General features: G+C 41.1%; 1 protein-coding gene across 5 annotated transcripts in view; it reads left to right on the top strand.

Moving 5' to 3' along the window:
* Window positions 1-27,523, top strand: part of ELFN1 (extracellular leucine rich repeat and fibronectin type III domain containing 1) — a 423,992-nt gene that overhangs the window by 215,854 nt on the left and 180,615 nt on the right. Inside the window, exon 4 of one of the 5 annotated variants that reach the window (XM_075830339.1) lies at window positions 14,034-14,199. The exons of the other annotated variants lie outside the window; for them this stretch is intronic. The gene's annotated coding sequence lies outside the window, so the exon portion shown is untranslated. The remainder of the gene's footprint in view (window positions 1-14,033; window positions 14,200-27,523) is intronic. 5 annotated transcript variants of the gene reach the window in all.

Consider the following 27,523-nt stretch of genomic DNA (forward strand, 5'->3'; position numbering starts at 1 on the left):
CTGTCAAATAAATTGTGTAGCATTTTCTTTTATTTGTGAGTAATGGGTAGTATTCATAAACTACTCTATCAATAACATAAAACGTACACGCAAATCCTTACATCTCCAATAAAGCAGATGGAATTTTGTCTTTATATACCAAATCAGGATTTTAACTACTAATTCATTAAATTTGCTAATAAAAGACATAGGATTTCAAAGCAAGAATAAAAAAGAGGTCCCTTTCAGCTGCTGCTTGACACCACCACACTAACAACCACTGGCGATTAGGGATCCTGGTGCCCCGGTCCTATTTTCATGACTCAAATATATTTTCAAAGCCCCTGTTCACACAATGTGGAGTCTATCCTGATTTAGGCACGGATTCCATACCCAAATCCAGACAAAGTCTGCAGCAATTACGCGGGCAATGCATGTGAATGGGGTATTTTGGGGTATTTATATCCACACAGAATAATGACAACGCCACATGTTTTATTGTCCGCAGCATGTTCACGATTCACGTGGATTCCGTTCCGAAAAGCTGTGGATTAAATCCATTGAACTTCAATATATACAAAATCCACAGTGGAAATCTGAGTTTCTGCTGCTTATTTTCTGCCGCCGATTATCCTGAAAATTCACTGTGGATTTGCCTAGAGCGAATCTTGACCCTATGACTATAGTCTAGCATTGCAGCACATGTAAAGATCACGTCCAAGTGCAGGTTCTCTCCATCCATTAAAATGGGGACAAGACCAATTTGGAATGGGCCATTCACTCCAAGAGTCTCATAGCAGCCACGTGGGCTGCCTCTATTGTACGTACACACTTAACTTCTTTTCCATATGGGATCTATTTAGGGTAATGACTTTGCAATTCCATTAGAAAATGTGAGTCACCATGTAGGACAATATCACAATTAATATCAATACAGCCAATATGAATTAGGTTGTCGATGAACATTTTGGACCATTGATGGTCAACCTGACATATTGAGGGGCCTCCTTGACTTCATCATATTTAGGTTAAGCACTATCAAGGGGTAGGCACAAACACGTATACAAATTTTACATCGTTGTATTTGTGGCCACCGTTTTCTCCATATATTTTATTTAACTATAAAAAGGTTTGAACTCGGCAAAGCAAAAACAAAAACAGCTCACAACAGGTCTTCTGAGATATTTTCATGTTTTTGCCAAATTATATATGGAGACAACACAGACTACAGGCATACAAAAATTCCATAAATAACATATAAATACAGTACACACAATAGAAGTTTTTGAGATAAAAGTAAAGGGACAACAGTGCCCCCTTAACAGTAAAAAAAAAGAGTAGCTCTTCTGTTCTTTATGGTTGGACAGAGCGCTCAGTGTTCAGGAGCTCTGATACCCGGTCATTATTCTGGGGAAGGCGCTACGCTACGTGAATTTGCCTTCTTCAAGGGCACAGAGGGGCTTGCATCCGGCCCCCAGGATGCCAGATAAGTCATAGTTTTGGATTACCGTCAGAGATGTGGACCAAAAGCCCCACAGACTGATCCACAAGGTCAAATTCCCACTCCCAATAAAAGGCTTATGCAGGAAATAATTTAACTGGTTTACACTATGAGAAAGCTTCAAAGGTATTTCCCAAGATTATTCAAAGGGTCGGCAATTTATTTTCTCAAAACAGCGCCACTCTTGTCTTGAGACTGTGTCTGGTATTGCAGCATTCAAGCACATGGAGCAGATCTGCAATACCAGATACAACCCATGGACAAGAGTGGCGCTGGTTCTGAAAAAAACAAACCCTTTTTGTAATGTCAGATAGTTCTGACCTGTATTCGCCACTTGCTTTGACATTGTGACACTGGCTACCTGCAGCCGTCAATCTAGTGCACAATAGACAATGGAAATAAATTTTTGCCCCAATAGGTCAATGCACATTTGTTAGGAAGAAAAGTAAGAATTTGAGTAAGGACATTTGGTGATAATAGGAGGGCAGACACATTCGGCATTAAAGAAAGTGAGTTTTAATCATGTGTTCTTCACACTCCAACCCACGGAATCGCGCCGAAAACTGTGTATTTATTTGTGAAGTCAATTGTTCACAGACTGTAGACAACTGGCAATTTCAAAATTATATATGGCAATAGCAATAAATGTTCAACTAAAGTACTCGCTCTCACATTCTGCAGCCGCACTGTGATGCCATTGTTTACAGCAGTCAGGGACGTTTTATAAACCGTATGTAAACTATATGGGCAAAAGTATTGAGAAACCTACAGGAACTTTTGTGACATCCCATTGTAAATCCATAGACATTGATATAGAGTTAGTCTCCCCATTGCAGATTAAACTTCCACTCTTCTAGGAAGACTTTTTACAAGATTTTGGAGTGTCAGTGGGAATATTTGCCCATTCATCCAGAAGAGGATTTGTGAGGTTGGAAACTGATGTTGTAGGAGGGGGCCTGGCTCGTAATCTCCATTCTGATTCATGCTAAAGGTGATGGATGGGGTTGAGGTCAGACTCTGTGCGGCCAGTCAAGATCTTCCATACTGAACTCCCCCAGCCAGCCAGCCAACCAACCAACCAACCAACCATGTCTTTATGGACCTTGTGTACTGGGACGAAGTCATGCTGGAACAGAAAACGGCCGAACCCCAAACTATTCCCACAAAGTTGTGAGCCACAATTGTCCTAAATGTCTTGGTGTGATGAAGCATTAAGATTTCCCTTCACTGGAACTAAGGGGCTGAGACCAACCCCTGAATAACAACCCCATAGCATTATCCCTCCTCCACGAAACATTACAGCTGGCACATTGCAGTCAGGCAGGTAACGTTCTCCTGGCATTCACCAAACCCAGACTCCTCCATCAGACCGCCAGATAGAGAAGCGTGATTCATCACTCCACAGAACAAGTTTCCACCGCCCCATAGTCCAGCGGCGGCAGCTTTACAACACTCCATCCAACGACTGGCATTGTGCTTGGTGATGTAATGCTGGCATGCAGCTGCTCGGCCCCCATGCCATGAAAATCCCGGCGCAGTTTTTGTGCTGATGTTAATACCAGAGGAGGTTTATGCTCTGCAGTTATTGAGTCAGCAGAGCGTTGGCGACTTTGCTTCTGAGCACTCGGTGACCCTGCTCTGTAACTTTACGTGGTCTGCACTTCGTGGCTGAGTTGCTGCGGTTCCTAATCGCTTCCACTTTATAATAATATCGCTCACAGGTGATGGTGGAATATCTAGGAGGGAAGAAATTTCAGGAACGGAATTTTTACACCGGTGGTGTCCTATTACAGGACCGCGCTGGAATTCAGTGATCTCTTTACAACGACCCATTCTATCATAATGTCTATAAGGGAGACTGCATGGCAAGGGGCTGGATTGTGTTGATCTCTAATATGAAGAAGCTTATGGAATTATTATACAAAGGGGGTCTATTTTATAAGAAATTTTTTTATAAGAAGGAAAAGACAACCCCTTTAAACACTAAATAATGATGATGAGTGTTTTAAAATGATTGAAATTCGCTCTTTTACTTATGGCACAATGTGACTACGATACTGATCCGTTACCTTCTTCCAATATTTCTAGACAACCTTCTACCTTCCAGAAAAGGCTCTTGGGAGGATTGTTGGTATACTTCTTGGTTCCTGGGCTACGCAGCCTATCAAGGGGGCACTGATGCAGAAGCCTCATGTTTTGCGGTGCGCAGCACGTATGCTTCAGAAGTGGAGGATTATTTATTGTGTCCGTCTAGAATTGAGCCAGCTTTAGAAAAATATATTGATTCTTTCTTACGTGTTCATAAGAGAATTAACAGAAAGTAGGACTCAATGCTTCTATAAAGTTGCCTATATATGGGATAGTGCCCCCTACTGTAATTTCTATGAATATTAGAAGTCACCAATACGAGGCCGTAAGTCGAATGCATTCATACAGGTCATGGCTCTCTGACATCACTCTCAATATCCTTTATCATTAATAGTATTGATTACCTTATTCACTATAATACACACCTCAGCTGCTGCACAACTGCTTTTTGAAGAGTAAGGGCCAGTTCACACGTTGCGTAAACACTGCAGATTTACCGCAACGGAATTAGTTGCGGAAAATCCATAGCAAATACAGTAGCAGCAGAGTGGGTGAGATAAAACAAAGCTGCGTAAATACTGTGTGGAAAAAACGCTCAGAAATTAACCTGTGGTGCGGAGTGTTTTTCCGCAGCATGTCACTTGTATTTGCGTAAACGCTGCTTATTTGTTGCGGGATTTCCCCGTTGAATTCAATGGGGAGCTAAATCCTACAACAAATAGCAGTGGTTGCATTTTTCGCAACGGGTTCGCAGCGATCCTGCCGCAAAAAACGCAACTCAGAAAACAAAAAATATATTATACTTACCTAGGAGTCTGTGTTTCATCCTCCTGGGGTGACTCTTCATCCCATGTGACTGCCGCTGCAGCCAATCACAGGCTGCAGCGGTCTCCTGAGATGAAATGGCTAAATGCTGCAGTTTTTCGCAGTGGACATTCGGGGCAAAAAAACTGCACCACAGTTTGATGCACTTTTTCATCCGGAATTCCATGCGGCGCACAGGGTGGATATGCTGCGTCCTAATACACAGCATATCTGCCCCGTGTGAACACAGCCTAAGGAGGACTTTCCTGTCCACCATTGATTGATATAAAACACCCTCATCCTTTTAAACAGGAGGGTCTGCAGCATCTGCGGTGTTTATAATGATATTTTTAATCAGATAGGGCAATGTACTGTAAAAATACACACTGCAGCTGCTGAAGAACCTCTTTATAAAGAAAGAGGGAGCACTACATGTCAGTCAATTATTATTTGGCACAGGATAATCAACTTCCCGTAAAAGTGATCTATAACGGACTGCTTGTGCAGGAAGAGATAAGCGGCGCCTGTGTCGTGCCACTCATCTTTATATAATTATCTGATTCTGACATCAGATTGCGATGTTTATACAAATATTATTGTGCGACAATTACTGATGACACAATTTTACTGCGGCTGAATAGTGAATTATGGTTCTTATAAGTTTTGGAGTTCACCACCACTATTTTTCCACCTTATTTCCTAGAGGAAGACATCGCTTGATTCTTTCTTAAAGGTTATGTTTGTTTTTTTTTTAATTGACATATGTGCGTTGAGGAAGCGGTGCAGAAAAATTTTCATTTCTGTCTGTCATCAGCCTTCACCCCATCTCTTTAAGACCATGATTTCTCTTGCCATGCATTACATTGTAAGTACTTTTCCTGTCATTCTACCTACCCTTATAAATGATCTGTATTCATGAGACTGGAGCTGTGCGCACACGTAATACATTAACTCAACGCTGTCCAAGTTATTCATGTAGTGGGACAAGTGTGAAGCACAGGGCAAAAAGACTAAAAATACAGAACTGTCATAGAATGAGATCTTGAGGATTCCTTAAGGATTAACCCTACAGTCCAGTGACAGTTCTTAAAGCCTCTGTACATCTGTGTTGTCTGTTCGTTGGAGTCGGCATTGAAACTTCCGTACATGACTGCCCATTGGCTCCTGCTGTCCTTTACTTGGCACCAGAGGGCACAATACTCACCTTACCCTGCTCCAGTGATGGCAAACCCGTTTGGCCCAATTACTATTGACTGCTAAGTTATTTAAATCCACATTTTTCAAATAGTCCTTGCTGAAAGGGGTTATGCTGGTACCAAAAATTATTAGCAGTGTATTCGCTGCAGTATGTGAGTTCACTCGCTAATATACATTCCGGTCCCCCGTCGCGCTTATTTTGAGATTTTCATAGATTTTTATAGCGCTGCCGGGGGACAGGACGTCTAGTTGCACAGTCTTCTTTGATGATGATACGACTCTTCGTCATGAGATCGACACCGTACAATGAGTACATGGAGTACAGCGGGTTCGATCACATGACAAAGAGTCGTATCATCATCAAAGAAGGCTGTGCAACTAAACATCCGGTCCTCCGGCGGCGCTATTACAATCTATGAAAATCTCAGTATCAGCACGACGGGGGACCGGAATGTATATTAGCGAGTGTACTTACATACTGCAGTGAGTACACTGCTAATAATTTTTGGTCCCCGCATAACCCCTTTAAAGTGAATGTTCCCATTTTATCATTATGTCAGTTTTTGATCCAAAATTCTGTGCTGATTCATATCAAGGTATTCCTTTATGGTGGTCTGCTGGTGTATGGTGGTTATACAGAGCTCCAAATCGTAACATGAAGTTAAATTGTGTCTGCATCCGCCACTAGAGGGAGCTGAGGAGCTTACTTCATACTGTGTTATTATAGAGTTCAATGTATAAACAGTATGCAGTAAGATGTTAAGCTCCCTCTAGTGGTGCCTGCAGGCAGCCAAAATTTTAGCTCCAATGCTGCTATAATGATATAGTATGAAATAAATCAACCCTTAATGTTGGATGTTAAATTTATATGGTGTCAAATGACACATATTCACGGCTGAATTTTAGAGTCCATATGTCGACTAGAACACCTGTCATCGTCCCCAGGGTTCTATTGAAACGGAATTAGATCACCATACAACCCTATCGTGATTCGAGTTTGGTTCAGTAGAAACAGCAGGGTCAGGATTTTGGGGTCTTAATACAGGTGCTAAAATTCAGTCACATTAGAATCATGTGAATCTGGACTAAGATTACATTAGGATCGCTGGGCACTTGGAGCAGTAGCACGAAGTAGAAATATTCAGTCAAGTGCGTTCCCAAAACCACATTAGTAAACAGACTCAGTTTGCCGTAGAATTACAATCTGACACACCAGATAAATTTGTGTCCAGAGTAAGTTGCTGGAAAATTCACTTTCTATGTGAAACTCAACAAGAAATCGACACAGAAACCTGCTGATGAAAAAAGATGCATCAACGTTTATAATGTCTTCTAATACTAATGCCCCTGAGAGATAAAATACAGGGGAAAGACCAAAATGCGTAAGACATCTAAATGCACATAAAAATATATGATTGTGTCGCCTATGAAAATATTTGCATCATTGAATGTGTTGAAGTAGTAATTCAATAGGCTTGGATGCTGAATCAGAGCCGTAGCAAAGCGGCTGGTGCATGAATTGGATTTGCATAAAGTATTATGTTAATGTCCTTTACTGGAACCGAAGGTTACCCAATGAAATGAGCAATATTAAATACAGTGATTTGTAGTGGAATGTGAATATTATATTATGTAGCAAACATAAATACCTAAAGCGGTTGTACGTGATTACAAAAAAATATCTTTTTTTTTGTTACGGAAACAGTGCCACTTTTGTGCATAGGCTGTGTTTGGTATTGCAGGTCAGCCCCCAATACGGAGTAAATTAGCTGCGAAATGTTGTAGCGATTTTCTTTCGAGCTTCCTTGCCGTGAGCTTTTCATTAAGTGAGTGTTCTCTAATCTTTAAAGGGGTATTCCACCTCTCTAGTGGTGGATAAACGCTTGATCCGATGTGGGAATCTGATTGCTGGTACAGCCACTGATCACTAGAACAAGGGATCCCAGTCCCTCATCCTGAACTCTGAGAGCCTTCGGCTGGTTCTTTAAAAGGGTATCCCATCCGAAAGCATTTTCACCTATTCCGTGAATTGGTGATAAATACTGGATCTGTGGGTGTCCAACCGCTGGACCCACCGGTTGCCAAAAAGGGGTACCCCGATCCCCTGTGTCCCCAGCAGCAAAACAGCAGAGAAGAGGAGCTTGAATGGAGCAACAAGTTACTGACAGAAGCAGTCGGGTGTAAAGAGTTTGTATAGAGTGGCACCGTTGCCTACAAACGCCTCCTCATCAGGGTTGGGGCCCAAGTATTCAGACCTTGATTGTTCTTACATAATTCACCTATATTTCAGTTTTTCCAAGTTTTATAGCTTCTTGGATAGTTCTGCAATGATACACTAGATCTTAGTATTGGTGCCCGGTGAGGGGTCGTATAAATGGCAGGCTGTGTGCACAGAGTCTGGACCGCCGCACGTGAAACAGTTGGCACTCTGTGTGCCGCTGCATGATGTCTCCATGATATTCTCCTAGAAGAATTGTTCAATAATATGGCATTTGATGAAACATACCTACACAATACATGGCTTTGCATAGAATTGGAGGCACAGGGAGGTACTGTATGCTGGTCTTACGGAGATTCACCTTTTAGGACCTTATGGAAAGCTGAGTGACAGCTCCTGTTGTGCTGTAGTAGTCCATATTACCTAGTTCCACTTTTGAAAAAGGGAAAAACAAAAAATTGTCTCGGAAACCACTTAGGGCTTATTCAGACTAATGTAAATATCGTCCATGTGACTGACGTTTTTTTTACCAGCCGTATCACGGACGCATGTATTTAAATCGGGCTGTTCACACGGCCATTGTTTTAATGGACCGTGTGAAGGGCCCGTGAAAAAATAGAACATGTCATATTTTTGTCCGTTATAACAGATGACACAATAGACACAAGTCTATGAGGGATCCGTGAAAACGTGTCCCGCATGGGTGCGACTGAAGTTTACACTCGTTCATCTGAATAAAGCCTTAATCTCATTTTTATTACCTGACACAAGGACACATTAGGGGCTTAGAGTGGCTCTCGAAACGCACTTTAATTGACAAAACATAAAGTAGATTTATTTTTGTTCTCATGGAGAAATAATGTTTTTATTCTTTGAAGCTTATAGCTGGTAACCAAATGTAAACTATATAGAGAATAGATCTTTTATAAGCACATGCATAGGAGCGGAGAATTCTAAAATATTCATAAAATGTCAGAGCGGGAAAAACCGAACAATTCGCCACCAGATTCCATTAAAAGTCTTTGTAGCGAAAAGTTATTTTTTGTCTTTTTTTTTTTTACAGATTAAAATATTTTTGCTGTTCGTTCTTCTACCACTGTATATCCTCGTAGACATACATTTACTTTTAGCTGTAGAATGCAGTTCTGTTTAAGGTGGAATATTGGTGAAGTCTGGAAAATGCATAAGAAGTTGACATTACAATGTTTGATCACGGCAATCACTATATCACACACCAGCACATGTCACAGAAAGTTTTTGGGACTATATCTAATATTTATTACACAGCAATTTTTGCAACATTTCAGGCTCTAGTGAGATTTCTACCAACAATTTTAATTGGGCAAATATGAATCAGAGTGGTAATCAAAGTTTTGTAATTATATTTGTTATATTTACAAAGATATGGTCATTTTCCCGTTTTTGTTGTGGTGGACACTTTTGCAAAGGTGACAACAGAAAGTGAAGCCGTATTGAATTACATTTCTACCATCAGTTTCGGGGAAGCTAATCCAAAGTTGATAACCAATATGGCTGCACTTCCTGTTGTCACTTTTACAAAAACGACTGCCGCAACAGAACATAAAAATGACAATATCTCGGTAAGTAAAATAATTTAAGAACCAAACTTTGGCCGCTGCCCTAACGTCGGATTTACTAATATATGGAAAATTTGGGTTTTAGGTGAAAATTCTTTTAAAAGAGACACTAAGGTAAAAAAAAATAAAAAATAATAAGTGTTATGTAATTTTTTAATTTTATGTCATGCCAGCTACGTAGATGTGCTATAAAAATGTGGTTGGTGGGTTTTCAATTGGAAAACCAGTTTGCCCATGTCTTCATTCTTTACATAGAAATGGCTGTGGGTGGTCTGGAGTGGTAGATGGGCTTCTTGGTGCCTTGACAGACCCCCCCCCCCCCAGCAACTAGGAACAGGCCCAGGTAAAAATATCTGCCCCCTCACCCTAGCTACACCCCAGCAAGGTCAGTCTGTTTCCTATAAAAAAAAGCTCCTTCTTCTACTGTTACACTCGCCTAGAAAAATAGGTTTGAGAAAAGGGGTGGCACTGACCCTGTTGTGTCGCTTGCTGGGAGGCAGCTTGCTGAAGCACAATTTGCCCATTGCTCTATTTGAGGATGAGGAGAAGGACCCCCATAACTCTGCCACATTTTAGTTTCAGGAGCTTGTCACACATGTCTAAACATTAAATACGGGGGCAGACATACTAATGGTGCAACCTGTGGGCATGCCAGAGGACTGGGGCAGGAAGTGTTGCTATAGGGACACATTCATAGATGTTCATCCTCTAATAATGCAGGCCAAAATTAAGAAGTGTAATGAGAAATCACACTTCCGAAGAAAATAAATGTAGACTATTCCATCTAGTGAATAGACGGCATCAGACATGTTACAGTATATGGGACTGTAGTTCTGACGATATTGTCTTCTCTCCTAAATCCTGGTTTCTAATCTAGTTAGCTTCTTACATCAAATGACACCAGTCAGTGACAACATGACATCAGGAAAGCACAGATGCATTGCGATTGATAGAGATTATCTGTCTCCGGTGGATTGATGACATGCAGTACCCATGGCTTCACTTCCCAAGCCTGAATGTAGTAGATGCCTACTGGAGCTTTCTGTAGGATAGTGGGAGCCATATGTGAATCTTGAAAGCATTTATTAAAAGGAGATGATAGTTTTGTGTCTTCTCTTCTACATTTTAGTGGGCCCCTCAGTGGACCCCTCAGCCTCTGGGCTTTATAGTAGGGCCAGATTATATGGATGGTAAAAGGGCCTCCACCACCTAGGGGCCTCCACCTTCCAGTTCCCTCAAGTGTTTTCCAGCAGTAAGATATAGTAGTTGGAACCCCTTTCTCCTAGTTTGCAGTTCCAATGTCCCATTTGCCTGCACTGCTAACCAGAAAAAATCCAGTGATCGACTTGTTCATGTTTATTGTCATAGGGAAATGGGGGGGGGGGGGGGAATTGGTTGCAAGGCACCTCCGCTTGTACTTACCTTCAGGGAAATAAATAATCCGGCATATTAAGAGACATTGCATCTAATCCTTGTTTTATCCAGCAGCAAACGTTGGGACAATTAGGCCAAAATGCACACGATGTGTATTTGCCACACGTATTTTCGTGCAGTAACTCCGCAGCGTAATTGCATTACCAGCAAAGTAAATGAGACTCCAATAAATCTCATCTACACGTGGCGGGTTTTTTTCTGCACCTAAATTGCATATTTCACAATCCACAGAATGTTAATTTTTCTTGCGTCCCTGCTTGCGAATTGTATCTGACTAGTTTTAAAAGAAAACGCACCAAAATCCGCAGCATAAAAACACACATATTTCTGCATCAAAATGTAAAAACCGCACCTAAAAACACATAAAAAACTCACTATAAGGCCCTATGCCCACCACCGTATTTTTGCTCCATCCATAAATACGGATCCGTAGTCATTTATAGTCATCCGTAAATCATCTGCATATATACGAAAGGGTGTCTGTAAATACAGTCCGTATTGCATCCGTAATGCATCCGTATTCACGGATCCACTAAAAAACAGGGAGGAATCTAGGGTAATCCCCTGGCGTTACATCTGTAGGTAGGGGCCCTGGAACATATTTTGCAATGGGGCCCAGAAGCTTCAACTTAGCTACCAGATTTTCTTGCCATTGGGCTTCCACCACACTTCATTCGGCACTGACGACTATAGTTACGCCGTGAGATGTAAATCCTGTCGTGGTCAGCAATTTAGCATAGAACATAATGTGCAAAATGTGAAATAGCAGCGGACAACAGGATCGGCAGTGAGGCAGCAGAGTCCTCCAGGTAGCCGCGAGCGCCATACCGAATGACTACAACTTTTTTCAATTGCCTAGGCAAGAATCTACAGTAGAGACAAAGTCCTTTGGTTTTTGCCGAAGTTCAACTTTGATTTAGTTGAAATCTGTAAACATTTCCCAGTCTCCCTTCAAGTTGAAATGCACTTTCAAACCCCTGTAATAGAGGTGCTGAGTGCAGCTATTGTATTATGTTTTATATATAAAAGCCATTTTACAGCAGTTTTCAACATCATTTATAAAATTACCTTTATGGTTTTGTTAGTGTTTTGTGGATATTTACTAGTAATGACAGTAATTATTATTCAGCTTTTAATATACTTACAGCCAAGAAGCAGTAAATTCTTCTGACGCAATAACCATAGGGAATGCACTCCAAGTCTTCAATACACCGTAATAGAAAATTAGACGAAGTACAATCTATTAGTATAGAAAGGAATGTTTTGTAACCATTATATAGATGTTGCTTTTCTATAATGCAATTTTAGGTATTTGAAGCAGAATTGTACTTGGGGAAGAAGTTTTCTTCCGAAAGCTAACACTGAAAATATTTGAGGAAAACACAGATGTAAAAGTTTTGGTTGATGTTTGTTGGAGTTGTCATTTAGCAACGGATTCTGCTGCCAACAGATGACAACTCCAAATCTCCATGATCCTGTATCACTTTATTTCCTGGGGTAAGGGCTCGTGGAACAAGTTGCTATTCACACTGAGCTCTACCAGACCAAATCAGTCAAAAGAAGAAGATGGTCACCAGTCCCTAGCATCGGAATGTGAACTATCGTTCACATGATAGTAGGGACTATCATCAGGACACTCCCTTTATTATTTCTTACATGAAGTCCCTAATATGGGGTTATAATATATACCATGCTCTAAAACTAGTATGGTTTTAGCAGTCTCTCTATATCCTGGCTTTATAAATTGTCCCCTCCCTTGAAAAAATGTCATCTTAATAGGTCTGCAAGCTTCCGATTCCCAATGTAATGTTCAAAGAGTAAGTAACTTTCAGTAATTGCATTGAAGACCATGACAGTCAGCCTCTCCCCAGCCTGAAATGTGCTTTTTAAAGGGTTTGTCTCCAGAGAAAAACCCCTTTCCATATACCCTTTCAAGGTATATGGACGTAATAGAGGTAATAGCCAAGGTAGAGCACAGCTCTGGTGGACTCAGCCTGACCACTAATATGGTCACCAACTCATTTGACAAGCATAGCCAGCCACAACTTTCCCCAATAATAAGTTGATTGATGAGGGCTTTGGAAGGTGAACCTGCAGTGATCAACTGATCGCAGGGCTGGCTTCATTATATAAAGGGATTGTCTTGAATATTTTAGAATGCAATTCAAAAACTTTATACATTAAAGCTAAGAATCGTGGGTCATGCAGCTTTCCTTCAGCCTGAGTCCATGGTCGGACTGGCCAACCAGAGAACCAGAGGATCCTCTGGTGGGCCTAGACTTTGACTCAATAATGGGCCCTGAAGCTCTAGCAGTAGACAACCCCAATTGGAGATGACTTTAGAGATAATCACTTGCCAACTAGGGTCTATTTCTATTCCTGTATGTGCAATCATGATAAAGATTATGATACAGTTAAAAGTGGACATGTTAATTTTCTGTATAAATGGAGAGTGGGCCCTCAGGAGAATTTCCTCTGGAGGCCCAAAAGGTATCCTTGTCTGACGCCACCTGAGTCTGTCAATATTTCTAAGAGAATTTATAAGAAATTGGGCATAAAATGTAAACAAAAATATTGTAACTTGAGTTCCCGTAAGATAGTGCTTTAGGAAGTGTCCTATAATTTCCAGATGTGTTTGTCTTGAGATTTGTGAAATACTTGACAGGTTCCTTGGCAGGCTCCTGGCAGATGTCACAATCTCCTATATCACCATCTACTGTTTCTTTTGATGAAGGCATTTGAGCGTCTCCGTAGAGGTATTGTTGACTTGGGTCTGAAATATGGCATCAGTGTACGCTCTCTTCTGACACCTGCCCGCGATCAGAAACCTAATTCTCAGATGTATAATTCAGTGTTTTGAAGTGGTTCCCTACTAATACTTATCTCAAATCTTTTCCAGCCCTTTGATTTATCCCTTATTTCTTGGCAGTCCACCTACTGACTTAGTCCTCTGATGTTCCTCCCTTTGTCAGATCCATCTGCTTGGTGTCTGATTAGCTGTTTTTGATGTCTGGTATTATTAAAGCTGATATTATATTCTGCGTTACTATCTGACTGCCCTTTATATAGCTGCTTAATCCCCATTGCCCTGATCTTTTCCTGTTACCAGCCCTCTGTAGAGAACAATGATTATGACATCCCTAAGCCTAGAAAAGAGTTTGATTTGCTAATACCCCGATGTGATTATGCCTTTATGTCTTCTTTTATTTTGTAGTTTGCATTCTGGATTTGGAGTCTGATCTGAGAAGGTTCTTAGGCTGTAGACTTCTCAACACAACAACAGGCCCTTATTTGAAGACTATTGTAGTTGACACAAGGATTCAGATTTAGTAACTGAAGTACAACTTTGTAGTGTCTGCTAACAGAGCCAAATCACAGAGGTAATGATAGTAGTGTTATTTGTTTTTGCCCTTTTGATGTCTTTGATGTTGAAGTCAACTGCTGCTACTATGTATGAGACTTTGGTGATCCCAGGGTAGTGATAGGATTGTAAAAGACTTCATGCTTGGTTATGCCGGCAGGTGAGTAGGGCCAGAGGTAGATCATACTGTTTTTGTTAATTTCCTTTCAATTGTTTATTATATTGAAGTCAACATGGCTACTTCATATTAAGTTTTGTTGATCCTGAGGTAGAGGGACAATACTATAACAAGGTTTCATACATGGCCATAAATGCAGGGGACCAAGTACAAGTTAAAGCAGTGGTCTCCAACCTGTGGCTTGCGAGCTATTGTGAAATTACAACTCCCAGCAGATTCTGACAGCCAACAGCTGGAAGACCACAAGTTGGAGATCACTCTGTTAAAGGATGTTCCTTTTCATGTAACCTATGCATAGTTAAAAAAAAAGAAAGAATTGTTGTTAGAATGAGCCAGTTCCAAATCTAGTCCAGTTATTCCTGTTTCCCTCTCAGGTTGTAGAGCAGGGGTGGAGGAACGTCCGGCCTGCGGGCCGTATAAGGCCCATGGGATCATTCGGTCTGGCCCCACCTCAATCTGACTGCCACTACCGCCGTGAGTCTGCCCTACTGAGTCAGTGACGTGAGATCAGGTGACCGGACAGGTCCACTCCCGAGCCATCAGTGGTGTAGCTATAGGGGGTCGCAACTGCGACCCCCCATTGCCACACAGCGCTGGCCGTGCTGGTCCCGCTTCCAACTGAATCTGCGTCCGCAGCTATGGAGGACATTATACTGTATGGGGGCATTATACTGCATGGGGCAGCTAATGGGGCTATTATACTGTATGAGGGCATTATACTGTATGGGGCAGCTATGGGGGGCATTATACTGTATGGGTCAGCTATGGGGGAATTATACTGTATGGGGCAGCTATGGGGGGGCATTATACTGTATGGGGGCATAAAGTTGGGGGGGGTAGGGGGGCCAAAGCTGAATTCTTGCACCAGGGCCCATGAGCCTTTAGCTACGCCCCTGCGGGTCGGCACAGTCCAGTCACCTGACCTCACGTCGCTGACGTGAGGTCAGGTGACTGGACTGGTCCACTCCAGTCACAGCACCCCCCGACAACACTCTGACCGCCACTGCCGCCCTGTCATTCCCTACTTGGCCCTGTCCGTGCGCCCTACTTACTAAAAGTGAGGTCAGGTGACTTAAAGGGGCTTTTATCATCAAGGACATTTATGATATATCCACAGGATATGTCATAAATGTCTGTCCCACCTCTATCTCAAGAACAGGGCCCCTAAACATCATTCTACCTCTTTGTGTTGTGGCTGAAGCTTGTGATTTCTGACCATGAAGAAGAAAACAGCGTAGTTTCATGAGCTACGCTGTTTCCATAAGTCAAATAGAACTGAATAGTAGTTGCGGAAGCCGCAAAGAGAAGCAGTTCCAGCCATCACATTAGAGGTGAGTTAATTAAATATTTGACCATATATAGCAGGCTAATTTTTAGGTTGATAATTTTGTATGGCCCGCGAATAATGTTTATAAATATTCAAATGGCCCTTGGCCGAAAAAAGGTTCCCCATCCCTGTTGTAGAGCAATAATTCCCAAATGTTTAACCTTGCTATTTTTTTCTCCTCCTGGGAAACTCCTACAACTCTCTAATGACAGCTCTAGTTCTATCTTCTGGGGAACATCTACGTAGGTTTGAAAGAGCCCCATGGTTCCACAGAAGCCTGGTTGGGAAACGCTGTTATGGGATCATCACACTATTTTATTGTCTTCACCTTTTTTTATTATTATGTATTAGATTAAAGATTAAGCAGATTGTGTACTGATTTTGTGGAAGGCAATTGCCAGTTCCCTTATGTGACCCTGTCAGTGAAGACAGGCTTGCCTATAGTACACCATTGTCACAAATACTGTGGAAATAGAACAAAAAGTGGCTAATAATATCTTAATAAGACTTGCAGCACCAGGGGAAAGTGTGCAGAACACAACATTCTGTATAAGATCATGGGATTGATAACAGCTGCAGTGGAAGAGTGTGTTGATGTTGGAGTAGGCAGTGACCCGTTCAATCAAGTGATGTTAGTAACAACACGGCTTCATGAGAAAGTAGCAGGATCATGAAATAATGACGTGTCAGAATACTTGACACTTTGCAAGAAGATTGTAATTTCAAGCAAGCTTTTATGCAAAAAAAAACCATCATAATTAACTTCTACCCAAAATATTTTTAGGTTATATTTATGTTTAGCTGTAGTTGTATTAGTTGTAGAAGCTTTATTCTAAAATAAGTGAGTATTTCTGTATTTTGTTTATTTGATATCTCCACTGCCGTCATCAAAGTTATTTGTTTTAGAAGAGGCCATTATACCGTTCAGTAATGTGTTTATCATTTTAATAACCGTGGTATATTTTGCGTAGGTTTATAAAATGAGTAATCTGTTAAAGGAACTCTAGAGAGCACATAGAATATAAAATACATCTTAAAATATAATTTACCTTTATGATATCATGGTAAGGGCTTGTCCACACATAACGGTATTGCTGCGTATTTTCCATCCGGAACTTTGGTCGGAAAATATGCAGCGGAATACGGTAGCAGCAAAGTGGGTGAGATTTAACAAATCCCATCCTCGTGCTCCGTAAAATTTCTGTCCCAAAATTCACCCGTGGTGCATTTTTTCCGTTCTGCAACATGTCAATTCCTGCTGCGGAAAGTGGCCAGAATTGCTGCGTTTTTCAGAGGACATCTCACAGACTTGAAAAAAAAACGCAGCAAAATCCGCACCATTTTCTGCAGTAAGGAACGCATGAAATGGTGCGGTTTTTCCGTAGTGCAATGTCTGCTAGTTTTTGTCTGCTAGTTTTAGCGGAAATGCTTCAGAAATTTTCTTCAGCAATTCCGTAACGCGTGGACAAACCCTAAGACAGATGCAACTCTACATTCTATAATTTTTCATTTGTGTAATGATACTTTTCTAAAGTTATGTAACTCAATAAAATAGCGTAAAGGGATTGCCCAGTTTAGTATACCTACTTTTATGCACCCTACTAGGGAATTGTGAGTTAATAGACGGGGGTCCCTGGTTCAGGATCCTCATCTCTTGACCAGTTTGGAGAGTTATAATAAAATGAATCTCTTGCTCTGGAGGATCTGTCCTTTACTGCATTACACAGACAACACATTGATTTAAATGGGCACTGTGTAATACTTAATTTCTCCTGTGGCGGTGCTGAAGGGGAAATGAATAGTTACTGCCAGATTACTCCACAGATAAAAGCTCATCACTGGGGGTCTCAGCAAAAGGACACTTTGTGAGCAGCTTATTGTCAAGTGACCCTTCCAACAAGTAGTGATTGTTCATAGTGGAGATCCTCTATAAGATATATCTTGTCAAAGAACAATGAAACAGACCAATACTGGTAGAAATATTCTAACCCTAATGATGCCATAATATTTTATGGTTTGGGAGATCATAGGTCAATCATACGTATCATGTTATTGTTTGGAGTGTTCAGGTTGTAATTGAATTCTGAGAGCCCCAAAGTTCTCTCTCATATGAGGAGTCCATTATTATAAATTACGTGTAATGGTTTGGGGCGGGGGGCTGTTACAAATTTTGCATCTGATCATAGACAACCTAATAGATTACCTATATGTTATGCCAGCTACAGTTGCCAGGAAAACGTAAAATAAAAAAAATTATCAAATAAATATCTGCCAAGCAGTGTATGACTTGCCTCCTGCCTCAATTGAATAAATCAGAGGTAAGGCCTCATGCACATGGCTGTGCCCATAATCACGGTCCGCGATTATGGTCATGGCTGGCCTCTGGCGGCCGAGGACAGCCACCGCATTTTCGGACCATGCTCCCATATATAGAATGGGAGCACAGTCCGTAAAAAGCAAAAAAATAGGACATGTTCTATCTTTTGTGGAGGCTTTCTACGGCCCGGACACCTTCATGCAAATATACGAGAAGGCGTCCGTGGTCAATAGAAATGAATGGGTCCGTAATTGCGGTCCATAATTACGGACAAAATCTACAGTCATGTGCATGGGGTCTACGAGCCTCATATTATCTATTTTTCAACCTTCATGTAAGTAATTCAGGGGGCTTTAGTAGACACAATTGCACCCCTAGTTTAGGCTTCGTTTGTTTAAAGAATATATATAAAGCAATTATTGGAACAGATCACACTGGCATCATGGTTCTGCTACGTCCAGATTCTATTACACATGATGGTCCGAATAATCTAGCCTCGTCTGCTACAAGATTCTGCCCAGTGTACAAAAAATAAAACTTGAAGGAAACCTGATGGACCCACTCAATGGGATTTGTCAGGATCCGTTAAAATCCATTGCAAATCAAAACGGATCCGACATATCCATTATGATTCCTGTAGAAACAGAACCCTTGACTCTGTTATCAGAGCCTAAGAGCAATGTTCTTCAGAACTATAGAATACGATGATGCATATGTTATACATAGTATCGTGATGCAACTGTAAAAGGCTATGTACCCCTTTCTTTTTAATAAAAATATCTATCAGTGTGAATGGTGCAACTTTCTAAACACTTAATTAATAATAATTTTTACTTTTTGAGATACAGCTGCTTTATTTTCTGTATACAGAACAGCTGTATCTAGCACTGAAACCTGTATATGTCAGGTCCATGGGACTGATGGGTTCAGTGACCGCGGGTCCTGGGTGTCTCTGACATTACAATACAGAATGACCGATGACAGCAGACGTGGCAGATGACAGCACGACTCCAACTAAAGGCTAGGTACAGGAGACAATACAGGAGACAGTATACGCGAACACTGGGAGCAGTATAACAACTAAGGGACCATTTGTAACATGAACATGGATAGACCACAACAGCGCTCAGGCAAGGAATGGAACGTCGGAGCCCTTTTTATAGTCCAGGGTGATCAGGAGAGAGGTTAGGGAAACTTTAGTGAGTGCGCACGCTGGCCCTTTAAGGCCAGGGACGAGCGCGCACCCTAACAGACAGTCCAGGGCAGTATGGCCACACGAGCTGGCGTCTCCTAGGAGGGAGATGCTGGCAAGCAGCCAGGGTTTCTGCGTTCGCGGACCTCCGACAGAGGTAAGCGGCAGCGATCCGCAGCCACAGCCATAACAACATCTCAGGTCATAACTAAGATGTGATCGATATTAGCTGGATCCTGTGTCTTGCAGACACGCAGGACCCTCTCTCGGCCGAGCCGTCAGTTCAGCTAAACTGATGGAATCGGCTGAGACAGAACGATACAGCTTCTATGTATACAAAATATATAGATGCTGTATCTCAAAAAGCTTAATTTTTTTAAAATTAAAATTGAATTAAAATGTTGGTTAAAAACACAATACATTTGTTTAATAAATAAATAATAATTTGCTTTTAAAGGTGTACATAGCCTTTAAGAGAGATATTTGTCAAAGCTTGAATACGCTTTTGTGCATTAAATTACCTTTAAAATAATAGACAAGTCACAACTGTTGCTGGATAAAACTCACGGAGTTGATGATTGTCTCGCCTGCCCATCAGCAGAAATAGACTTCCATTATTATCTACATGGAAGCTTGTGGAAACTATTCCAGCGATTCGGTTTCAGTGAGACAATGTACGGTATTAAGGAAGATTTCTGCGACTCGCACCTAGGCTGGACATTCATTACTGTTCACAGCTCCTGTTCAATGAAAGTACCGATCTGCAGAATTGTTCGGTTTTAGACTTTTATAGCATCAATTTTGCTATTGTGCAGAAGGGCGAAGTGTGTAGCAGAAAATCTCAACACCTAAAAAATACTCACAACTATAGTTTTTTTACTTAACCACTTTTTTATCAGGGTATTTTCCCCCTCTAATAACAAGACGCAGTTTAGAGTTTGCGGGTTTTATGTCTTTAATTTTATTTTTTGTGTTATCCCAAAAAATGTTGCATTTTTTTTTCTCGTCATCCATGTAATATGGAGTTGACCTTTAAAGGGATTGCCTTCTAAAGACAAACTTTTTCCATATGCCCTTTTAGGATATATGGAGGTCATAAAGAGTGGTCAGGACCCTTGTCTCGTGTTGGTGAGCCGGAGCAGGAAGGTGGAAATCTTTATACCCTTTTTTAATTTTACCTGCTAATAGTATCAAATTTAAACATGGATTCATTTTTTCTTTATGGTTAATTTAATATACATTAGGGGGTGAATAGTTGTGAGTTTTCGAGGGCAGGGCTGTAGCTGTGGTTTAGACGTGTACAGTAGTTACGGTGTACTTTGCCTTTTTTTGTGTGCTTTTTTTTATTTTTTACTGCTTTTGTATAATATGTTTATTTTTCATTTCTTTTTCGCATGCTGTCATCCATGGCATCCTTTTTTTTAGATTAAATGTGTACATAGCTTTTTCCCTCTGTAACTTTATTAAAGGTAACTAAACTTTCAAAAAACTATGACATGTCGTCAGAAGTTCTGATCAGTGGGGGTCCGAGTACTGAGACCCCCCACCAATCGCTAAAACGAAGCAGAAGTGCTCGGATGAGAGCTGAGCCGCTTCGCTTCTGATCGCCTTTTTTTCGTTTTAGTGATCGGTGGGGGTCTCGGACATGTCAGAAGATTTTTGAAGGTTTAGTAAACCCTTTAAAAAAAATTGTTTAGGATTAGAAAAACTTATGCTTTTTTCTAAAAAACAATGTCACCCCTGTCCACAGGTTGTGTGTGGTATTGCAGCTCAACTCTACTCACTTTAATGGAGCCGAGCTACAATACCAGACACAACCCATGGACAGGAGTGGCACTATTTTTCTAATCCGGGACAACCCCTTTAATGGGCTCCTTCTGATTAGCCAAGTAAGTTGACGAAATGGCTTCTTTCAGTAGAGTAGACTCTCTAGTTTACTGTTGCACACTAATTTCTCTTTAATAGGGTATCCTACAGATCTGTTTTCCTCATTGTTTTTAAGCTATGTATCTATTACTAAAATAAATTCCATAAAGTACCATCAAGGTTATCATCATACACTCTGCTTATTAAAAAAAACAGTATCAGGACAGTGCGAGTACGACCCTAGAGACATGGCAGACCACAGGTTGAGAACTTAGGTTATTGATGCACGAGACGACCTTGTTTACTGTGGGTAAAAAAAGTAAAAAATTTAAGGAACACCCCAACCAATGTGCTATACCAAGTGCAGGGTCTGAGGAGTATGACACGTTCTTTGAATACCTGGGCTATGCACCACCCTCCTCAGGCCCACACTGTGGCAGTTTTGCCTGCAGCGCTCCTTTAAGTTATCCATAGTTACATATGTTGAAAAAAGACACAGGTCCATCAGGTTCAACTTTTCTCAATAAATTACCTGTCATTCTTTGCTTGATTTACTATAACCCTCAATGCCATTCGTAAATAAATTAGCATCTAGCTTTTTTAAATATTGAAATTGTATATCCCATCAGTACCTCTTGGGCTTGACTACTGTAACTGTAAAGAACCCTTTCCTGTATTGATGTCTGAAACGTCTTTCTTCCACACGCAATGGGTGTCCCCTTGTCCTTTGTAGAGCCTTCGAAGGAACAGATTATGTGCTAGTTCTCTGTATTGACCACACATATGCTTATACATATTAATAAGATCACCTCTAAGATGTCTTTTTTCCAAGCTGAACAAGCCCAATTTTTCTAGCCTTTCATTGTAAGTGACACCTCCCATCCCATTTAATAAACTTGTTGCCCGCCTTTGAACCCTCTCTAGTTCTCCTTTGTACATTTGAATCCCGTGTTTTTATCTCTCTTTTTATACATCCTAAAATCCTATTTGCTTTTGCAGCTGCTGCCTGACATTGAGTGCTGCTGCTTAGCTTATTTGTTATCAGAATACCCAGGTCCTTCTCTTGTCCCGTTATCCCCAGTTTTATTCCATTTAATGTATATGAATTAATGCTATTATTGCGTCCTAAGTGCATTACTTTACATTTATCAACATTAAATTTCATCTGCCATGTTTTTGCCCATACTGCCTGCTTATCTAGGTCTTTCTGTAACAGTCTAAAGTCAAACTGAGTTTTAAGTATCCTACAGAGTTTTGTATCGTCCGCAAAAACTGACACCTCACTATCAAACCCATCCACAAGGTCATTAATAAAGAGATTAAAAATAATTGGGCCTAACACCGATCCTTGTGGTACCCCGCTGCTGAATTCAACCCATTTTGAGTAAGTTCCATTTATAACGACTCTTTGTTTCCATAACGTAATACATTTCCTAAAAGCTTAAAAGAACTGAATTCATGATGTTTTTCATCATTACATTATTTTAGGTAAAGCTTAAATTGATTTTCCAGGATCTAAAGATTGATGGCCTATCCTTAGGAAAGACCAATTATGAATGATCGGTAGGGGTCCGACCGTCAATGGGCATTTACAACGCTGTCCATACGTGGGTGCCTGTGCCTGGTGCTGCAACGCAATCCCATACAAGCAAGCAGCAGCCCCTTCATTCTGCTGATCAGTGGGCGCCGCAGGGTTTGGTCCCCACCGATCAGACATTGATGGCTTATCCTAACGATATTAACCCCTTAACGCTCCAGGACATACTATTATGTCATGGTAAGTGCATCGTTCGCGCTCCATGACATAATAGTATGTCATGGAGTAAACACGGCGCCGTTCGCGCGGGGCGCGTGCATGAGCTGTGATGGCTGCTGTTTCCGACAGCAGACTATCACTGCTCAATGTGCCGGGACCGATCGCGGTGGTCCCCGCAGATTTAACCCCTCAGAAGCCGCATTCAATAGCGATCGCGGCTTCTTAGGGGTTAATCCGCCATCGCCGGCCTGCTACACGATAGCGGCCGGCGATGGTGACTATGGCAACCGGACACCAAAAAATGGCGTCCGGCTATGCCATAGACGGAAGCCTAGTGGGTCCTGACAACGTCAGGACCCACTATGCTTGCTGTCAGTGAGTAGCTGACAGCTCTAATACACTGCACTACGCATGTAGTGCAGTGTATTAGAATAGCGATCAGGGCCTCCTGCCCTCAAGTCCCCTAATGGGACAAAGTAAAAAAGTAAAAAAAAAGTTAAAAAAAGTTGTGTAAAAATAAGAAAATAAAAGTTTTAAAAGTAATAAAAGTAAAAATCCCCCTTTTTCCCTTGTCAGTCTTTATTATTAAAATAAATAAATAAATAAACAAATAAACTATACATAATTGGTATCGCCGCGTCCGTAACGGCCTGAACTACAAAATTATTTCGTTATTTATCCCGCGCGGTGAACGCCGTAAAAAAAATAAATAATAAACCGCACCACAATCACAATTGTTTGGTCACTTCACCTCCCAAAAAATGGAATAAAAAGAGATCAAAAAGTCGCATGTACCGAAAAATGGTCCTGATCGAAACTACAGTTCGTTACGCAAAAAATAAGTCCTCGCACGGCTTTTTTGAAGGAAAAATAAAAAAGTTCTGGCTCTTAGAATAAGGTAACACAAAAAGTGAATGATTGTTTACAAAACGTATTTTATTGTGCAAACGCCATAAGACATAAAAAAACTATAAACATCTGGTATCGCCGTAATCGTATCGCCCCGCAGAATGAAGTGAATGTGTCATTTATAGCGCACGGTGAACGCTGTGAAAAAAATAGAACAAAAAAACAATAGTAGAATTGCGGTTTTTTAGTCACCGCGCCACCTAAAAATAGAATAAAAACTGATCAAAAAGCCGCATGCACCCCAAGAAAACTACAATGGATTCCTCAAGGGGTCTAGTTTCCAAATTGGGGTCACTTTTGGGGGTTTTCCACTGTTTTGGCACCACAAGACCTCTTCAAACCGGACATGGTGCCTAATAAAAAAGAGGGCTCAAAATCCGCTAGGTGCTCCTTTGCTTCGGAGGCCGATGCTTCAGTCCATTACCGCACGAGGGCCACATGTGGGATATTTCTCTAAACTGCAGAATCCGGGCAATACGTATTAAGTTGCGTTTCTCTGATAAATCCTTTTGTGTTATAAAAAAAATGGTATAAAGAGGATTTTCTGACAAAAAAAAAAAAAAGTAAATTTCACCTCTACTTTGCTCTAAATTTCTGTGAAACACCTAAAGGGTTCATAAACTTTCTAAATGCTGTTGTGAATACTTTGAGGGGTCTAGTTTCTAAAATGGGGTATTTGATAGGGGTTTCTAATATATGGGCCCCTCAAAGCAACTTCAGAACTGAACTGGAACGTAAAAAAATAAATAAATGAGGCAATACTTCGCTTCTTACATTATACTGATAATGAGACGTGCCCACCCCGAGATGACCCCAGTTTTGACCGTTTGTATAAACGGAGACCCCTATTAGACCGTTTCAGTGCCCGGTTTTCCCAAGTATACACCCCCGAGACGTGTATTTCTATTGATGAGTCCCTGGTACATTTTAAAGCGAGGGTTCAATTCCGCCAGTACCTGCCGGGTAAGAGGGCAAGGTATGGCGTGAAGATGTATAAGCTGTGAGAGTGCATCAGGGTATACCTACAGGTTTAGGATATATGAAGGAAAGGCCACCCCCAAACCAGACTGCATCCTGGACTACAATAGGTACATGGGAGGGATGGACTTGTCAGATCAAGTCCTGAAGCCCTACAGCGCCATGCGGTGTGGTATAAGAAGCTGGCCGTGCACATCATACAGATGGCTTTGTACAATGCGTACGTGCTACGTCGATGTGCAGGCCAGAGGGGAACTTTCCTGGAATTTCAAGATCTAATCTTTAGGGACCAGGAAGGGGGGGCACCCAGTACTTCTGGAAGCGAGGCCACACGCATCGTACCAGGGCAACACTTTCCAAGAGAAGTTCCCCAAACCGGTGGAAAGGGAAAGAGTCAAAAGAGGTGCAGAGTCTGCTATAAGAGGGGGATAAGGAAGAACACAATATACCAATGTGACACGTGTCCCGAAAAACCAGGGCTCTGTATAAAAGATTGTTTTAAAATGTATCATACATCCCTTGATTTTTAATTTACCCTGATGCACTCCGCACAGCTTACCCCCCTCATCTTTCCCTTCTGAGCCCTGCTGTGTGCCCAGGCAGCTGATAACAGCCACATGTAGGGTATTGCCGTACCCAGGAGAACCCACATTACAATTTAAGGGGTGTATATCTCCGGTGGCGCATGCTGGGCACACTATATCGGACACTGACATGCCATATATATATATAAAATTGCAAATCTCACTCTGCACCATCTGCTGCGCATTATCTTTTACACAGTACCTGTGGGGTCAAAATGCTCACTACACCTCTAGATGAATGTCTTAAGAGGTGTAGTTTTTAAAATGGGGTCACTTCTCGGGGGTTTCAACTGTACTGGTACCTCAGGGGCTTCTGCACACATGACTTAGCACCAGAAAAGCTCCAGTAGGCCAAATGGTGGTCCTTTCCTTCTGAGCCCTCCCATGGGCCCAAACGGCAGTTTATCACCACAAATGGGGTATTGCCGCACTAAGGACAAATTGGGCAACAAAATGGGGTATGTTGGTTCTTGTGAAAATAAGAAATTTTGATAAAAAATGACATCTTATTGGAAAAGATATCATTTTTTTCATTTCACAGCCCAATTCAAATAGGTGCTGTAAAAAAACTGTGCGGTCAAAATGATAACAAAAACCATAAATGAATTCCTTGAGGGGTGTAGTTTCCAAAATGGGGTCACTTCTGGTGGGTTTCCATTGCTTTGATACCTCTGGGGCTCTGTAAATGCGACATGGCACCCGAAAACCAATCCAGCAAAATCTGGACTCCAACAAACACATAGCGCTCCTTTCCTTCTGAGCCCTCCCATGGGCCCAAATGGCAGTTTATCACCACAAATGGGGTATTGCCGCACTAAGGACAAATTGGGCAACAAAATGGGGTATGTTGTTCCCTGTGAAAATAAGAAATTTTGATCAAAAATTACATCTTATTGGAAAAAATATCTTTTTTTTCATTTCACAGCCCAATTCAAATAGGTGCTGTGAAAAAACTGTGCGGTCAAAATGATAACAAAAACCATAAATGAATTCCTTGAGGGGTGTAGTTTCCAAAATGGGGTCACTTCTGGTGGGTTTCCATTGCTTTGATACCTCTGGGGCTCTGCAAATGCGACATGGCACCCGAAAACCAATCCAGCAAAATCTGGACTCCAACAAACACATAGCGCTCCTTTCCTTCTGAGCCCTCCCATGGGCCCAAACGGCAGTTTATCACCACAAATGGGGTATTGCCGCACTAAGGACAAATTGGGCAACAAAATGGGGTATGTTGTTCCCTGTGAAAATAAGAAATTTTGATCAAAAATTACATCTTATTGGAAAAAATATCATTTTTTTCATTTCACAGCCCAATTCAAATAGGTGCTGTGAAAAAACTGTGCGGTCAAAATGATAACAAAAACCATAAATGAATTCCTTGAGGGGTGTAATTTCCAAAATGGGGTCACTTCTGGTGGGTTTCCATTGTTTTGATACCTAAACACCTCTTCAAACCTGGCATGCTGCCTAAAATATATTCTAATAAAAAAGAGGCCTTAAAATGCACTAGGTGCTTCTTTGCTTCTAGGGCTTGTGTTTTAGTCCACGAGCGCACTAGAGCCACATGTGGGACATTTATAAAAACTGCAGAATTTGGACAATACATATTTAGTAGTGTTTATCTGGTAAAACCTTCTGTGTTACAGAAAAAAATTTAATAAATTTGAAATTCAGCAGAAAAAATGAAATTTGCAAATTTAATTTCCACTTTGCTTTAATTCCTGTGAAATGCCTGAAGGGTTAAAAAACTTTCTATATGCTGTTTTGAATACTTTGAGGGGTCTAGTTTTTAAAATGGGGTGTTTTATGGGGGTTTCTAATACATAGGCCCCTCAAATCCACTTCAGAACTGAACCGGTACCTTCAAAAAAAGGCTTTTGAAATTTTCTTAAGAATATGAGAAATTGCTGTTTATGTTCTAAGCCTTGTAACGTCCAAGAAGAATAAAATAATGTTCAAAAAACGATGCCAATCTTAAGTAGACATATGGGAAATGTGAACTAGTAACTATTGTGGGTGGTATAACCGTCTGTTTTTCAAGCAGATGCATTTAAATTCTGAAAAATGCTATTTTTTGTAAATTTTCTCTAAATTTTGCAATTTTTCACAAATAAAGACTGAATATATCGACCAAATTTTACCACGAACATGAAGCCCAAAGTGTCACGAGAAAACAATCTCAGAATCGCTTGGATAGGTTTAAGCATTCCGACGTTATTACCACATAAAGTGAAAT

Source organism: Rhinoderma darwinii, chromosome 6 (assembly GCF_050947455.1).
Source record: "Rhinoderma darwinii isolate aRhiDar2 chromosome 6, aRhiDar2.hap1, whole genome shotgun sequence".
In the NCBI taxonomy this organism is placed as follows: domain Eukaryota; kingdom Metazoa; phylum Chordata; class Amphibia; order Anura; family Rhinodermatidae; genus Rhinoderma; species Rhinoderma darwinii.